The sequence below is a fragment of the Phyllobates terribilis genome, unplaced genomic scaffold (assembly GCF_046119375.1).
Source record: "Phyllobates terribilis strain yellow unplaced genomic scaffold, ASM4611937v1 Scaffold_12__6_contigs__length_324123572, whole genome shotgun sequence".
Lineage (NCBI taxonomy): Eukaryota > Metazoa > Chordata > Amphibia > Anura > Dendrobatidae > Phyllobates > Phyllobates terribilis.
The window spans coordinates 24,929,231-24,947,142 of NW_027362772.1; the positions used below are offsets into that span (position 1 = coordinate 24,929,231).

Genomic DNA, 17,912 nt, shown 5'->3' on the forward strand with positions numbered 1-17,912 from the left:
TTACATTACTGATCCTGAGTTACATCCTGCACTATACTCCAGAGCTGCACTCACTATTCTGCTGGTGCAGTTACTGTGTATATACATTACATTACTGATCCTGAGTTACATCCTGTATTATACTCCTGAGCTGCACTCACTATTCTGCTGGTGCAGTCACTGTGTACATACATTACATTACTGATCCTGAGTTACATCCTGTATTATACTCCAGAGCTGCACTCACTATTCTGCTGGTGCAGTCACTGTGTGCATACATTACATTACTGATCCTGAGTTACATCCTATATTATACTCCAGAGCTGCACTCACTATTCTGCTGGTGCAGTCACTGTGTACTTTACATTACTGATCCTGAGTTACATCCTGCACTATACTCCAGAGCTGCACTCACTATTCTGCTGGTGCAGTTACTGTGTATATACATTACATTACTGATCCTGAGTTACATCCTGTATTATACTCCTGAGCTGCACTCACTATTCTGCTGGTGCAGTCACTGTGCACATACATTTCATTACTGATCCTGAGTTACATCCTGTATTATACTCCAGAGCTGCACTCACTATTCTGCTGGTGCAGTCACTGTGTACTTTACATTACTGATCCTGAGTTACATCCTGCACTATACTCCAGAGCTGCACTCACTATTCTGCTGGTGCAGTTACTGTGTATATACATTACATTACTGATCCTGAGTTACATCCTGTATTATACTCCTGAGCTGCACTCACTATTCTGCTGGTGCAGTCACTGTGCACATACATTACATTACTGATCCTGAGTTACATCCTGTATTATACTCCAGAGCTGCACTCACTATTCTGCAGGTGCAGTTACTGTGTACATACATTACATTACTGATCCTGAGTTACATCCTGTATTATACTCCAGAGCTGCACTCACTATTCTGCTGGTGCAGTCACTGTGTACATACATTACATTACTGATCCTGAGTTACATCCTGTATTATACTCCAGAGCTGCACTCACTATTCTGCTGGTGCAGTCACTGTGTACATACATTACATTACTGATCCTGAGTCACCTCCTGTATTATACTCCAGAGCTGCACTCACTATTCTGCTGGTGCAGTCACTGTGCACATTCATTACATTACTGATCCTGAGTTACATCCTGTATTATACTCCAGAGCTGCACTCACTATTCTGCTGGTGCAGTCACTGTGTACGTTACATTACTGATCCTGAGTTACATCCTGCACTATACTCCAGAGCTGCACTCACTATTCTGCAGGTGCAGTTACTGTGTACATACATTACATTACTGATCCTGAGTTACCTCCTGTATTATACTCCAGAGCTGCACTCACTATTATGCTGGTGCAGTCACTGTGTACATACATTACATTACTGATCCTGAGTTACATCCTGTATTATACTCCAGAGCTGCACTCACTATTCTGCTGGTGCAGTCACTGTGTACATACAGTACATTACTGATCCTGAGTTACATCCTGTATTATACCCCAGAGCTGCACTCACTATTCTGCTGGTGCAGTCACTGTGTACATACATTACATTACTGATCCTGAGTCACCTCCTGTATTATACTCCAGAGCTGCACTCACTATTCTGCTGGTGCAGTCACTGTGTGCATACATTACATTACTGATCCTGAGTTACATCCTATATTATACTCCAGAGCTGCACTCACTATTCTGCTGGTGCAGTCACTGTGTACATACATTACATTACTGATCCTGAGTCACCTCCTGTATTATACTCCAGAGCTGCACTCACTATTCTGCTGGTGCAGTCACTGTGTGCATACATTACATTACTGATCCTGAGTTACATCCTATATTATACTCCAGAGCTGCACTCACTATTCTGCTGGTGCAGTCACTGTGTACATACATTACATTACTGATCCTGAGTTACATCCTGTATTATACTCCAGAGCTGCACTCACTATTCTGCTGGTGCAGTCACTGTGTACATACATTACAATACTGATCCTGAGTCACCTCCTGTATTATACTCCAGAGCTGCACTCACTATTCTGCTGGTGCAGTCACTGTGCACATTCATTACATTACTGATCCTGAGTTACATCCTGTATTATACTCCAGAGCTGCACTCACTTTTCTGCTGGTGCAGTCACTGTGTACGTTACATTACTGATCCTGAGTTACATCCTGCACTATACTCCAGAGCTGCACTCACTATTCTGCTGGTGCAATCACTGTGTACGTTACATTACTGATCCTGAGTTACATCCTGCACTATACTCCAGAGCTGCACTCACTATTCTGCTGGTGCAGTCACTGTGTACATACATTACTGATCCTGAGTTACATCCAGTATTATACTCCAGAGCTGCACTCACTATTCTGCTGGTGCAGTTACTGTGTATATACATTACATTACTGATCCTGAGTTACCTCCTGTATTATACTCCAGAGCTGCGCTTACTATTCTGCTGGTGCAGTCACTGTGTACATACATTACATTACTGATCCTGAGTTACATCCTGTATTATACTCCTGAGCTGCACTCACTATTCTGCTGGTGCAGTCACTGTGTACATGCATTACATTACTGATCCTGAGTTACATCCTGTATTATACTCCAGAGCTGCACTCACTATTCTGCAGGTGCAGTTACTGTGTATATACATTACATTACTGATCCTGAGTTCCATGCTGTTTTATACTCCATAGCTGCACTCACTATTCTGCTGGTGTAGTCACTGTGCACATACATTACATTACTGATCCTGAGTTACATCCTGTATTATCCTCCAGAGCTGCACTCACTATTCTGCTGGTGCAGTCACTGTGTACATACATTACATTACTGATCCTGAGTTACATCCTGTATTATACTCCTGAGCTGCACTCACTATTCTGCTGGTGCAGTCACTGTTACTGATCTTGCACTATATCTTGTATTATGCTCCTGAGCTGCGCTCGCTATTCTGCTGCCCATGTCTGTGTCTTGCCGTCTTCTAGGTTCCTGTCTTATCTTTTCTCACCTTCTGACTGTGACTTTCTCTTGCGTTTTCTCAGCACAGATGTGATGTGGGATTTAATTTCCTACTTCTGGGCTTTTCTGTGTTTCCTGTCCTTCGTCTCTTCCCCCTGCTCCCCTTACCTCGCATCTCCTGTCCTAATATGGGACCCCTTTAAGTATCGTCTCTGACCATCTATCAGGCCGGCTCTGCTCCATTTCACAGCCCCCCCTCACTATATATGATAACTTCCTTATAATACACTCTTTGGGCATTTGCCCCTTCTTCCCGTGCAGTTTTCACCCCTTGCATGCTCGCTCTTATCCACTTTCTTTATGCAGATTCTTCACGGAAACCTAAAAGCCTCCCTGAGGGAAAGCATTTCCAGAGCCGGCCGATACTCGGGTATTCACCTTTCTCCCTTCGGGTGCGTTTTTCGAGCAATACCTGTCTGCTGCCGTGTAAACGTGGTATCGAGATTGAAATAGCGACTCCAGCCGGTGCCCTCCAGAATCATTCGGACCCTCCTTTCGTCCTGCCCTGCGTGTTTTAAGTCACTCTGTATAAGAAGGAATGACAAAAATCACGCTCAACGCTTTTCCAATTCTTCTTTTCATTGTGCTGTGACATTTACCTCTTGTTTCGCATTCTTTCTGCGGCTAGGTCAAGTTGTGCGTCACTCCTCGCGTTTCGAGTCATGCGCCTGTAGATGCTGGTAGTAAGTTTTACACTCGGTGACCTCTGTACCTTATCACCTTTTCGGTTCTCCACCATTCCCGGCATTCATTGATTTCGTCTTTCGTTACTTTGACTATATTGTCAAAGGTGTGACGCGTTTTGGTCACTTTCCAATAAAAATGAATACTAATGGTTTCGGCTTTTCACTTCTCTTCATCCTGAATCCCACTGATGAGTAAATGAGTAACAAATCACAACCTGTTCTCACATTCCCTAATAGCTCAGTGTGTTATCAGGTTAATTCCCAAGTGAAAGGTCACTGGTTCGAATCGAGGAGCCGCCATGAAGATTATTTCCCAAAAAAAGAGAAACCGCATCATCCAGTTTATCGGTGGCAGTCTCTCGGCCAAGAAAATTGACAAACTGCATCATGTGAGCGCCATGACAGGTGGAAGAATAAGAATTGAAGTCTATCCATTCAAAAGCCAAGAGGTGTCCGTCCATCCATTCAAAAGCCAAGAGGTGTCCGTCCACCCATTCAAGAGCCAAGAGGTGTCCGTCCACCCATTCAAGAGCCAAGAGGTGTCCGTCCACCCATTCAAGAGCCAAGAGGTGTCCGTCCACCCATTCAAGAGCCAAGAGGTGTCCGTCCACCCATTCAAGAGCCAAGAGGTGTCCGTCCACCCATTCAAAAGCCAAGAGGTGTCCGTCCACCCGTGCAAGAGAGCCAAGAGGTGTCCGTCCACCCGTGCAAGAGAGCCACGAGGTGGCCGTCCACCCGTGGCAAGAGAGCCACGAGGTGGCCGTCCACCCGTGGCAAGAGAGCCACGAGGTGGCCGTCCACCCGTGGCAAGAGAGCCACGAGGTGGCCGTCCACCCGTGGCAAGAGAGCCACGAGGTGGCCGTCCACCCGTGGCAAGAGAGCCACGAGGTGGCCGTCCACCCGTGGCAAGAGAGCCACGAGGTGGCCGTCCACCCGTGGCAAAATGTCAGTCAACAAGTCTGGTCATCACAAGGTCTATCAGTTCTGGAGGTGGCTCGTATGTTTCATAATAGTGAGACCACAGACGTCCATGAAAGCACGAGACGTTACATAAGTCTGGAATGGTGTCTCGAAAAAAGGTGAAGAAGCCTCGACCTCATAAGAAGCGTTGGTTTGAGTTTGCAAAAAAGTACGGAAAGTGGACAGTAGAAGATCGGAAATGGGGGATTTAGAGCGATGAGACAAAAGTCAATAGACTAGGCTCTTTAGGATCTAGAAGAAGCAAGGGAAAAAATGGCCAACTGATCAAGAAATGGAAGGAACTGAAGGAAGCCTGATGACATAGGGTTGTTTCACAGCCAAAGACTTTGGATACTTGACCAGCATCGATGGTGGTCTCAATGCTGAGCTATATGTGAGTATCCTACAAGATTAGATACTTCGTACACTCGAGTACTATGGGTATGAAAAGGACGACAGTGTTCCAGCAGGACAACGACCTGAAGCATATGTCGAGATTGGTGAAGAAATGTTTAATTGATAATGAAGTAGAGGTGCTGGATGGGCCCCCACAGTCCCCAGACCTCAACCCAATCCAACAGTTGTGGGTAGAGGTTAAGACAAAGCTGTGTATATACCCAAGTGAGGCGACCAGTATACGCCAACTATGGGAACGTGTAGAAGAGACCTGGGATCAGATTTCGGTCGAGACATGCTTGAATCTGATCGAGAGCAAGAAGGATTCAGGAAGTGGTGACAGCCAAAGGTGGATTTACAAAATACTAACAAAATAATACAAATTAAAGTTTAGAATTTTAGGAGCAAAACAGTAACAATGCAGAGACATGACAGGAATCTGCAGAACTAATCACATTTATGTGTGAGATAGCCAAGATGATTGTCTGTAAAATGATGGTGGTCTCACGTTGGAAGCAGTAGAGGATGGTGAGATATGGAGCCTGAAAGTCAAACGTTCAAAACATTGTTACCCTTTTGCTTGTCAGTGTATCTAGTGCAATTCCTTTTTTTTTCCCATAACATGACGCAAGACGCGTTTTAGACCCGACTGTGTATGATAGATGGGTCATCGGTCGGATCGCTCCTTGTCCCAACAGTGATCAGTGACCGCTTTCACAGGCAACCTGTCTCCTAGTTTTTGGGACACTCCTCTGGTGACACATACCACACATGAAACGCGTCGGTGACTGTATAATTTAATGCCCCCGTGACAACTGTTCCTGACCTATAAGGTAGTTCAGCCTTCTATAAATCGCCATCCGCATCCTACCTTCTTTGGTTTGAGTAGAGTGAGCAGTTTCTCTCCTGTTTGGCCGCGCTTTCCCTGCCCTGTTTTGGCCGCGCTTTCCCCGCCTGGGGCCATGTCCTGGCTTCCTCTCTGCAAAGTTACAGTGCATTGTGAAGGTATTTGGCCCCCTTGAACTTTTCTACCTTTTGCCACATTTATGGCTTCAAAAATAAAGATATAAAATTCAAATTTTTTGAGAAGAATCAACAACAAGTGGGACACAATCGTGAAGTGGAACGAAATTTATTGGATATTTTAAACTTTAAAAAAAAAAAACTTTAAAGTGGGGCGTGCAATATTATTCGGCCCCTTTACTTTCAGTGCAGAAGTTCAGTGAAGATCTCTGAAGGATCCAATGTTGTCCTAAATGACTGGTAATAAGTAGAATCCACCTGTGTGTAATCGAGTCTCCGTATAAATGCACCTGCTCTGTGATAGTCTCAGGGTTCTGTTTCAAGTGCAGAGAGCATCAAGAAGACCAAGGAACACACCAGGCAGGTCTGAGATACTGTTGTGGCGAAATTTAAAGCTGGATTTGGATACAAAAAGATTTCCAAGTTTTAAACATCTCAAGGAGCACTGTGCAAGCGATCATATTGAAATGGAAGGAGTATCAGACCACTGCAAATCTACCAAGACCCGGCCATCCCTCTAAACTGTCATATCGAACAAGAAGACTGATCAGTGATGCAGCCAAAAGGCCCATGATCACTCTGGATGAACTGCAGAGATCTACAGCTGAGGTGGGAGAGACTGTCCATAGGACAACAATCAGTCGTACACTGCACAAATCTGGCCTTTATGGAAGAGTGGCAAGAAGAAAGCCATTTCTCAAAGATATCCATAAAAAGTCTCGTTTGAAGTTTGCCACAAGCCACCTGGGAGACACACCAAACATGTGGAATAAGGTGCTCTGGTCAGATGAAACCAAAATCAAACTGTTTGGCGTAAAAGCAACACAGATCATCACCCTCAAAACACCATCCCCACTGCCAAACATGGTGGTGGCAGCATCATGGTTTGGGCCTGCTTTTCTTCAGCAGGGAAAGAGAAGATGGTTAAAATTGATGGGAAGATGGACGGAGCCAAATACAGGACCATTCTGGAAGAAAACCTGTTGGAGTCTGCAAAACACCTGAGACTGGGACGGAGATTTATCTTCCAACAAGACAATGATCCCAAACATAAAGCAAAATCTACAATGGAATGGCTCAAAAATAAACGTATCCAGGTGTTAGAATGCCAAGTCAAAGTCCAGACCTGAATCCAATCGAGAATCTGTGGAAAGAGCTGAAAACTGCTGTTCACAAACGCCCTCCATCCAACCTCAATGAGCTCGAGCTGTTTTGCAAGGAAGAATGGGCAAGAATTTCAGCCTCTCGATGTGCAAAACTGATAGAGACATACCCCAAGCGACTTGCAGCTGTAATCGCAGCAAAAGGTGGCGCTACACAGTATTAACTCAAGGGGGCCGAATAATATTGCATTCCCCACTTTTCAGTTTTTATTTTTTTTAAAAAGTTTAAAATATCCAAAAAATTTCGTTCCACTTCACGATTGTGCCCCCACTTGTTGATTCTTCCCCAAAAATTAGAATTTTATATCTTTGTTTGAAGCCAGAAATGTGGCAAAAGGTAGAAAAGTTGAAATACGTTCACAATGCATTGTATCTGAGCATTGTTCCTCTGTCATTGATTTCTCTATAGATCTGTGTTGGCTACCAGAGATCTCTGTGTAACTGATGAACTTGTAGACACGACTGCACTCGATGGAGATAAGAATGTGCCATCGATCGGCTGTGGCAGCGCGGCGGCCCCCCTGGAGGATACGCCGGGGTCTCGTGTAACACCATCTGTGTGTGGTTTTATCTTTTTGCCCGTTACCCAGCATGCACTGTTTATCTGAATTTCATAAAAAAATATTTGTGATAAGGCTTAGATTTGTAACCCCTTAATAACCTGGGCGGAAAAACAATCTTTTTTTTTTAATTTTCTTTTGAATGTGGTAAAGGGGGGTGATTTAAACTTTTGTGGTTTTTTTTTTTAAACTTTTTTGCTGGCTTCAATAGTTCTCCTTAGTGGACTTGAAGCTGCGATTATCCAATCACCTGTGCTGCACATAGCAGGGCTTCATCACTGCTATGTGCAGTACCTGATCCGACCACTGGACCAGAGTGGCGCTGTTGTTGCAACACTAAATCCGTATTTTTTATGTAATCCAGATCAGGAGAGGGATGTGAGAATTGTCTGGACTGATACATTGTGACGAGCTGCTGCTGTGAGAGCAGTATTGAAGCTTTGCAGGCCATTCTGCAAAAGACTAAGCAAAGCCTGGGAAGGTCGGGGTAGGGTTTCAGCCTTTGCGTGGCTGTTTGTGTTCACTGATGGCAAGCAGAGATCTTAGCAAATGAGAGAATTGAAACTTCTGCACTGATTTGTTTCACATGAATGAACCGTCCCTTTAACAGCGGAGCGATGTGCAGCTCTTCAGCAATTCCAGCCTGGCTGCAGCTATGACGCCTTGTCTGTACCCGCCTAACAGAGCGGGCGAGCTTGGACTTGCAGATCTGGTAATCCACATAGGTAGCTGGGATGAAAGAAGCTTTCCCCTGGCGGCCGGCAGAGCTCGGTGCCCCGAGATCATTGACACAATGGGCCGGGGCACGTTCCTAAAAAACAAACACGGGCAAAGTTCTGCAACGTCGCTGCGTTGGGGCCAGAGGCGTCCATCAGCTACTTCTCCAAACTTCTAAAGATTTAACTTTTATTTCTGCCAGACTCTGACGTACACATCCCGTCTGATCCGTCCACCATGCTTCACCCTGCAGCTTTGCTTAAAAGACCTGATTTTCATAATTTTTTTTTTTTTATTTATATTTCTCCAAAACCTCCTCTTTTATAAATAGATGATGAGCAGGCACATAGTGTGATCCTTCCCCCATTTTTCTATTTTTATTAATTTTATTTTTTTTAAAGGGGTCGTCCCGAAAAAAAAGAGGCCACTTTCTTCCAAAAAAATGCTCAATTGAGGCATATGGGATGAGCTGCAATATCGTTCACAACCTGTGGACACAAATGGCGCTGTTTTGCAAGAAAGCAGCCATGTTTTGTTTTTTTTTCTTCTAGAAAATCCCTTTAAATTCACCCTTTTAGAGACTCCTCTTCTTTGCCATTGCTGATGGGAACTTTGGTTCTTTGCAGTCCATAACTTTTCTCAAGTTGTTTATGACAAAAATGGGGTCACTTTAAGAAAGCAATGCTGCAGGGTAAAGCATGGGGTATGGATATTGTTGCTTCAGCAGCTTAGATAATAACATTGGGTGTCTCCAGCGCTCCTGGGGGTGATTCCCCTTGCCTGTACTCGGCATCTCCTGTGATGTGATGTTTAAAGGGAAAACCTGACACAAGTTTTGGCAACAGAGACCATGTTTATATGTATATATTTATATACAGCGGCGGTGTGCACTTGTGTTTTGTGGCTGTCACTCCTGCCTGGCACTAAAGGGGGCGATCATCCTCCCGTCAACCCTAACACCAGTGCATGTGAGAGTGTTGCCTTTAAGTTCCCTTTAAGAGGGTGACTTCTACGGGAAGGGCGATTCCTGTGCCGCTGCTGACTTCCAGCTGTCTCCCCTTCTCTATCTGCGATTCCCAGGACTCTGCAGCCTGAGGATCTGCGTCACCCATGGCTGCCAGATGTCCCCCGAGTCCTGCCGCTAATATTCTCATTTCCTCTGCTTCTGGCACGGATTTGGCGCTCTGGGTTCTAATCTCTGCAGTAGAGCCGCCTGAGGGCGGGTGATAGAAGTCTCAGGCGCACGCCGTGCAGCGCCATCTCCTCCGCACCACAGGCATCCTGCCTGATGGACCGCACCGAGCGAGCCGCCACCAGTTAGTCCTGAAACGGGGTGCTATCCAGAGAGCTGAGGCTCAACCAGCAGAATAGTAAGTGCAGCTCTGGAGGATAATACAGGATGTAACTCAGGATCAGTAATGTAATGTATGTACACAGTGACTGCACCAGCAGAATAGTGAGTGCAGCTCTGGAGAATAATACAGGATGTAACTCAGGATCAGTAATGTAATGTATGTACACAGTGACTGCACCAGCAGAATAGTGAGTGCTGCTCTGGATTATAATACAGGATGTAACTCAGGATCAGTAATGTAATGTATGTACACAGTGACTGCATGAGCAGAATAGTGAGTGCAGCTCTGGAGTATAATACAGGAGGTAACTCAGGATCAGTAATGTAATGTATGTACACAGTGACTGCATGAGCAGAATAGTGAGTGCAGCTCTGGAGTATAATACAGGAGGTAACTCAGGATCAGTAATGTAATGTATGTACACAGTGACTGCACCAGCAGAATAGTGAGTGCAGCTCTGGAGTATAATACAGGGTGTAACTCAGGAACAGTAATGTATGTACACAGTGACTGCACCAGCAGAATGGTGAGTGCAGCTCTGGAGTATAATACAGGATGTAACTCAGGATCAGTAATGTAATGTATGTACACAGTGACTGCACCAGCAGAATGGTGAGTGCAGCTCTGGAGTATAATACAGGATGTAACTCAGGATCAGTAATGTAATGTATGTACACAGTGAGTGCAGCTCTGGAGTACTAGTGCTGTATTACTTGTTGTTCTGTAAGATGCATGTAGTAATACTTATCTGTGATTGCCGCTAGTTGTGATGACTTATGAGCGCTCTGTGCTCTGCGGACCAGATCTGAGCAGCGCTCTGATACCGGCGCAGGTAGATCTCTCGTAGATCAGTGGGTCCTGCCCTGGACGGTGTATTGGTGACACCAGAAATAGATCTGGTTTAGGAGTTGCTATCTTTGCTGCTTCGTCGCTTACATCTCCATTGTGTTCCTAGGTCTTTGGTAACCTGATGGTTTCCATTGTTGCCTGAAGAGGAATGACTACATGGTGTGGGTTGTAGTCATTTGCACTTGTTAAGGGGGGAGACCTGTTTTCTGTGTCTTTGTTCTTGTTTGGCCTGGGGGCGTCAGGAGGATACCTGGGATCTGCATGGTGACATTTAGGTGTGGGCTGGAGTCCTGTGGTCTGGGATGGGTCATTCTTTATCCCTCTAGATATAAAGGCTCTTAATCCTTCTGGTTTTACCTGTTTTTCCTGAATGGAAATAAAGGTAAAACCACAGAGAGAGGGCCTGAGACCGCGAATCAGGGAGATGCATAAATAGCAATTCCCTAGTTCTCATTAGTTGGAGTTGCCCCATTAACAACCCGAGGATAGTTGTGTTTCCCACCATTGTTTGGAGAGAGCACTGGTACGTTGTAACATGCCCTGTGTGACCTATACATGACCTGGATGGCGTTTTTCAACCTCCTCGACAATACTTTCATTCATTTAGAGCAAGCAGAGGACCTATCACGTGACATAAATAATGTAATTTTTTTTAACCTGGCCTAAACGCCGCTTTTCTCCTGAATCCGGCAATGTTTTTCTTTTCCTACTGAGCCTCTCTGTTCCTGAGATATCGCCCCATCTTCCATATATAGAAATAAACTTTATTTAGCCAAGTGGGAAGAGCTGAGGACCACGCCCATTTGGTTTTAAAAAAAAAAAACTACAGAGAAAAGGAGGTCATATCTCAGGAACGGAGAGGCGTAGGAACAAGAGAAAAGCATCGCCGGATTTAGGAGAACAGCGGCTTTTAGACTGGGTAAAAAAAATGACGCATTTGTGTTCCTCTTTAAATAGTTAGTGTGGTATAAAGAAGCAGAAGTTTTCCTTTTATTGACGTGGCGATTGCCTTAGTGAGATGCTGACCCTTCCCCTACCTGACAGTCATCACGGCGCGGGGAGAGACGGCCGCTAATTGCCTGCTGCCGGTCAATATCATGAATATGTAACCAGCCTGGAGCTAGTGAACAAAGCAGCATTGTCCACCCCATTTCTCCTGCAAGGTGGAACCCTCGATTGGAGGAAGTTTCTGCAGCTCATGCATTAAAAATGAATCCTCTTTCCCCTCTTTACGGCCAGCGCCGGCTATCCAGGTCAGTGCGTAATACAACCAGCGCTCGTTAGTAGATTTCTTGCAGATGCCGGAGAGGAGGGAGGACGAGGCCGCGCCCCTGACGTCATTCATTAGTTTTAGGAAAATGGAAAAATGGAAATGCTCAATAGTCAGCATTGAAAGGCAGGAATCGCATCCATCGTTGCCTTTCCGAGTTGGAATAAAATGGCTGATAACAGTGAACAATAGATGTAACTTTCTGTTCTATTGCAAATAAAGGAGAGAGAGTCTGCAGTTCTACTGTTCCTTTAAATGAGCGGTTTCTCCCAGCTGGTAGTATGTGATATTACCGCCCTTTGTCTTCCATCTCCTCCTCCCATATTCAACCCGAAGCTCTGTGCTGCAGATGTGCCAGAGAGCCATATGTGACCCCCCCGAGGCTTCTGGATGAGCGGCCTGTGTCTAATCAGAACACAAAGGTATCCGAATGTGACGGCCGCGTCCCACTGTGTGCACGGGTATTGATACACTTACTATTCCACCCCACTGTCTGCGCTGATACATTGTAACAAACTGTCAGGACAGAAGACAGACTTGTGCTGCCATGTTGAGCTCAAAGGATTGTGTAGACTGGGGGCATTCCCGGACCACCGGCAAGCCCATGAATATAACTACTATAATACTGCTCCTATGTACAAGAATATAACTACTATAATACTGCCCCTATGTACAAGAATATAACTAATATAATACTGCCCCCTATGTACCAGAATATAACTACTATAATACTGCCTCCTATGTACAAGAATATAACTACTATAATACTGCCCCCTATGTACAAGAATATATGTACTATAATACTGCTCCTATGTATAAGAATATATGTACTATAATACTGCTCCTATGTACAAGAATATATGTACTATAATACTGCCCACTATGTACAAGAATATAACTACTATAATACTGCCCCCTATGTATAAGAATATAACTACTATAATACTGCCCCCTGTGTACAAGAATATACCTACTATAATACTGCCCTCTATGTACAAGAATATAACTACTATATTCTTCCTTTGGAAGGTCCTTTGGAAGTGGATTGAGCTGTAGGGTGCATTGCTGGAAAAAGGGAGGGGGTCCTCTTTAAATCTTCTTCCTTAGCGAGTGTGAACGAGCTGAGTGTGACCGGAGTGTAAGTGCAAACGGAAGTAAGTGTGTGACTTGTTTTTCAGTGACTTTGGATTCAGGGAGTTTGGAAGGGAGGACTTTGGACTGAATTGCTGCCTGTATTTTATTAATTCTTTACATTTCTTTTTACCTAACATTCTGTATATTGCAATCCCCATTAGGAAATGAGCTCCATTATTGGCAATGCTATCCAGTGTACATCTTGCCACATGTATGCAATCCTTGAACTATCCAGTCGTGGGTGCATACTGCTGTGCGAGATGTGAGCACATTGTGAGTTTGGAAGACCAGGTACTGTATCTAAATGAGCAGCTGGCAACACTGAGATCCATTAACAATATGGAAAGGAGTCTGCTGCTCACTGGGGTAGATGTGGGGGGAGTGGTAGTAGGGAGCTGCAGGACAGTGAGGCAGCTAGCTGGGTGACAGTTAGAACGGGGGGTAGAGGGAAGAGTGCCAGGGAGGCTAGTCCTGATCTGGCACACCCCAATAAGTTTGCAAAGTTGACAGATGAGGAGGGTGACGGTACAGGGGTAGCACTGCTGCAGCAAGGCATGTCCCCTGAAAGCCGGAGGAGTGTCAGCTCCAGTAAGGAGGGAAATGGGAGAGCAGGGCAGGCCAGGCCGGTGCTGGTAGTGGGGGACTCAATTATTAGGGGAACAGATAGGGAAATCTGTCACAAAGACAGGGATCGTCTGACAGTGTGCTGCCTACCTGGCGCTCTAGTCCGGCACATCGCTGATCGGGTTGACAGATTACTGGGAGGGGCTGGTGAGGACTCAGCGGTCATGGTGCACATTGGCACAAATGACAAAGTTAGAGGTAGGTGGAAGGTCCTTAAAGATGATTTCAGGGAATTAGGCTGCAAGCTGAAAGCAAGGACCTCCAAGGTGGTATTCTCTGAAATAATACTTGTACCACGTGCCAAGCCAGAGAGGCAACGGGAGATAAATAAGTGGCTCAAGAACTGGTGTAGGAAGGAGGGATTTGGGTTCCTGGAGAACTGGGCCGACTTCTCAGTTGGCTACAGACTCTACGCTAGGGACCGGCTGCACCTCAATGGGGAGGGTGCAGCTGTGCTGGAGGAGAAAATGGCTAGAAGGTTGGAGGAGTGTTTAAACTGGGGATTGGGGGGGGAGGGTATTCATTTTATAGGTGAGGAAGATAGTGCAGATAGTGACCTGGGCACAAATAAAGAAATTGGGGGTGGGGTTAGAACAGTCAATATAGTAAGAAGGAATAGAGGTACAGAGAGATACATAAAATGCATGTCACTAATGCCAGAAGCCTCATCAATAAAATGGAGGAATTAGAATTAATTTTGTTGGAAAATAATTATGACATGGTAGGGATATCTGAGACATGGCTGGACGAGAGCCATGACTGGGCAGTTAATTTACAGGGCTATATTCTGTTCAGAAATGACCGTACAAACAAGTGAGGGGGGGGTGTGTGCTTATATGTGAAATCATCCTTAAAACCCTTCTTGCGGGAGGATATATGTGAATCTAATGAAAATGTAGAGTCCCTGTGGATGGAGATAAGGGGAGGGGGAAAAAATAATAAATTACTGATAGGGGTTTGTTATAAGTCTCCAAAAATAATGGAAGCAGTGGAGAATATCCTCGTAAAGCAAATAGATGAAGCAGCGACTCAAGGAGAAGTCATTATTATGGGAGACTTCAACTACCCTGAAATACATTGGGGGACAGAAACATATGGTTCAAGCAAAGGTAATAGGTTTTTGACAACTATGAGAGACAATTACCTTTCATAACTGGTTCAGGACCCAACAAGAAGGGGGGCACTGCTAGACCTAATATTAACCAATAGGCCAGACCGCATATCAAATATACGAGTTGGGGGTCACTTGGGTAATAGTGATCACAAAATACGTTTTCATGTATCCTTTAACAAGATGTGTAGTAGGTGGGTTACAAGGACACTAAACTTCAGGAAGGGAAATTTCCAACGGTTAAGAGATGATCTTAGTGCAATAAACTGGGACGATATCCTGAGACATAAAGCTACACAAAACAAATGGGAGACATTTATTAACATCCTGAATAGGACCTGTGCACAATATATACCCTTTGGGAATAAACATGCTAGAAATAGGAGGAAACCACTATGGCTAAATAGAGCTGTAAGGGGCGCAATAAGTGACAAAAAGAAAGCATTTAGAGAACTAAAGCAGGTAGGTAGTGATGAGGCATTAAATAAATATAGAAAATTAAATAAATTCAGTAAAAACCAAATCAAGGCAGCAAAGATTGAGGCAGAGAGAATCATTGCCAGAGAAAATAAAAATAACCCCAAAATATTCTTTAACTACATAAATAGTAAAAACTAAAAAATGATAGTGTTGGCCCCCTTAAAAATAGTCTGGGTGAAATGGTGGATGAGGAAAAAGCCAATATGCTAAATGATTTTTTTTCAACCGTATTTACACAAGAAAATCGCATGACAGAAAACATGATTAGTGATGACAAAAATTCTCCAGTAAATGTCACTTGTTTAACCCAGCAGGAAGTACGGCGGCGTCTAAAAATCACTAAAGTTGACAAATCCCCGGGCCCGGATGGGATACACCTGCGAGTACTGCAGGAATTAAGTAACATCATAGATAGACCATTATTTTTAATCTTTAAAGATTCCATAATAACAGAGTCTGTACCACAGGACTGGCGTATAGCAAATGTGGTGCCATTATTCAAAAAGGGGGCAAAAACTGAACTTGGAAATTATAGGCCCGTAAGCTTAACCTCTACTGTGGGTAAAATCCTGGAGGGTTTCCTAAGAGATGCTATAATAGAGTATCTGAAGAAGAATAACCTCATGACCCAATATCAACATGGGTTTATGAGGGACCGTTCCTGTCAAACTAATCTGATCAGTTTTTATGAGGAGGCAAGTTCTGGACTGGACCAAGGAAATGCAGTGGATGTTGTGTATATGGACTTTTCAAAAGCTTTTGATACGGTTCCACACAAAAGGTTGATACATAAAATGAGAACAATGGGGATAGGGGAAAATATATGTATGTGGGTTAAGAATTGGCTCAGTGATAGGAAACAAAGGGTGGTTATTAATGGAAAACACTCAGACTGGGTCTCAGTTAACAGTGGGGTACCACAGGGGTCAGTATTGGGCCCCCTTCTTTTTAACATATTTATTAATGACCTTGTAGGGGGCATACAGAGTAATATTTCAATATTTGCAGGTGACACTAAACTCTGCAGGGTAATCAATACAGAGGAGGACAATTTTATATTACAGGAGGATCTATGTAAACTAGAAGCTTGGGCTGATAAATGGCAAATGAGCTTTAATGGGGATAAATGTAAGGTAATGCACTTGGGCAGAGGAAATAAAATGTATAATTATATGCTTAATTGTAAAACACTGGGCAAAACTGTCACTGAAAAAGACCTGGGTGTATTGGTGGACGACAAGCTCACGTTTAGTGGCCAGTGTCAGGCAGCTGCTGCAAAGGCAAATAAAATAATGGGATGCATTAAAAGAGGCATAGATGCTCATGAGGAGAAGATAATTTTACCTCTATACAAGTCATTAGTGCGACCACACTTAGAATACTGTATACAGTTCTGGTCTCCGGTGTATAAGAAAGACATAGCTGAACTAGAGCGGGTGCAGAGAAGAGCGACCAAGGTTATTAGAGGACTGGGGGGTCTGCAATACCAAGACAGGTTATTACACTTTGGGTTATTTACTGTGGAAAAACGAAGGCTTAGGGGTGATCTTATTACTATGTACAAGTATATGAGGGGACAGTACAAAGACCTGTCGACTGATCTTTTTACTCTGAGGCCAGAGACGGGGACAAGGGGGCATCTTCTACGTCTGGAGGAAAGAAGGTTTAATCATAATCACAGACGCGGATTCTTTACTGTAAGAGCAGTGAGACTATGGAGCTCTCTGCCGCATGATGGTGTAATGAGTGATTCACTATTAAAATTTAAGAAGGACATGGATGCCTTTCTTGAAAAGTATAATATTACAGGTTATAAATACTAGATTCCTTGATAGGGCGTTGATCCAGGGATCTAGTCTGATTGTCGTATGGAGTCGGGAAGGAATTTTTTTCCCCAATGTGGAGCTTAGTGTTTGCCACATGGGGTTTTTTGCCTTCCTCTGGATCAGCATATTAGGCTATGGGTTGGACTAGATGGACTTAGTCTTCCTTCAACCTTAAAAACTATGTTACTATAATACTGCCCCTATGTACAAGAATATAACTACTATAATACTACCCCTATGTACAAGAATGTAACTACTATAATACTACCCCTATGTACAAGAATATAACTACTATAATACTGCCCCCTATGTACAAGAATATAACTACTATAATACTACCCCTATGTACAAGAATATAATTACTATAATACTGCCCCCTATGTACAAGAATGTAACTACTATAATACTGCCCCTATGTACAAGAATATAACTACTATAATACTGCCCCTATGTACAAGAATATAACTACTATAATACTGCTCCTATGTACAAGAATATAACTACTATAATACTGCCCCCTATGTACAAGAATATAACTACTATAATACTGATCCTATGTACAAGAATATAATTACTATAATACTGCTCCTATGTACAAGAATATAACTACTATAATACTGCCCCTATGTACAAGAATATAACTACTATAATACTGCCCCCTATATACAAGAATATAACTACTATAATACTGCCCCCTATATACAAGAATATAACTACTATAATACTGCCCCCTATATACAAGAATATA

General features: G+C 43.8%; 1 protein-coding gene across 2 annotated transcripts in view; it reads left to right on the forward strand.

Annotated features, from left to right (window-relative positions):
* Positions 1 to 17,912, forward strand: part of LOC141171967 (beta-1,4-galactosyltransferase 3-like) — a 52,964-nt gene that overhangs the window by 5,080 nt on the left and 29,972 nt on the right. Inside the window, exon 1 of one of the 2 annotated variants that reach the window (XM_073655706.1) lies at positions 9,776 to 9,885. The exons of the other annotated variant lie outside the window; for it this stretch is intronic. The gene's annotated coding sequence lies outside the window, so the exon portion shown is untranslated. Of the gene's footprint in view, positions 1 to 9,775; positions 9,886 to 17,912 lie in introns of those variants that run through there. 2 annotated transcript variants of the gene reach the window in all.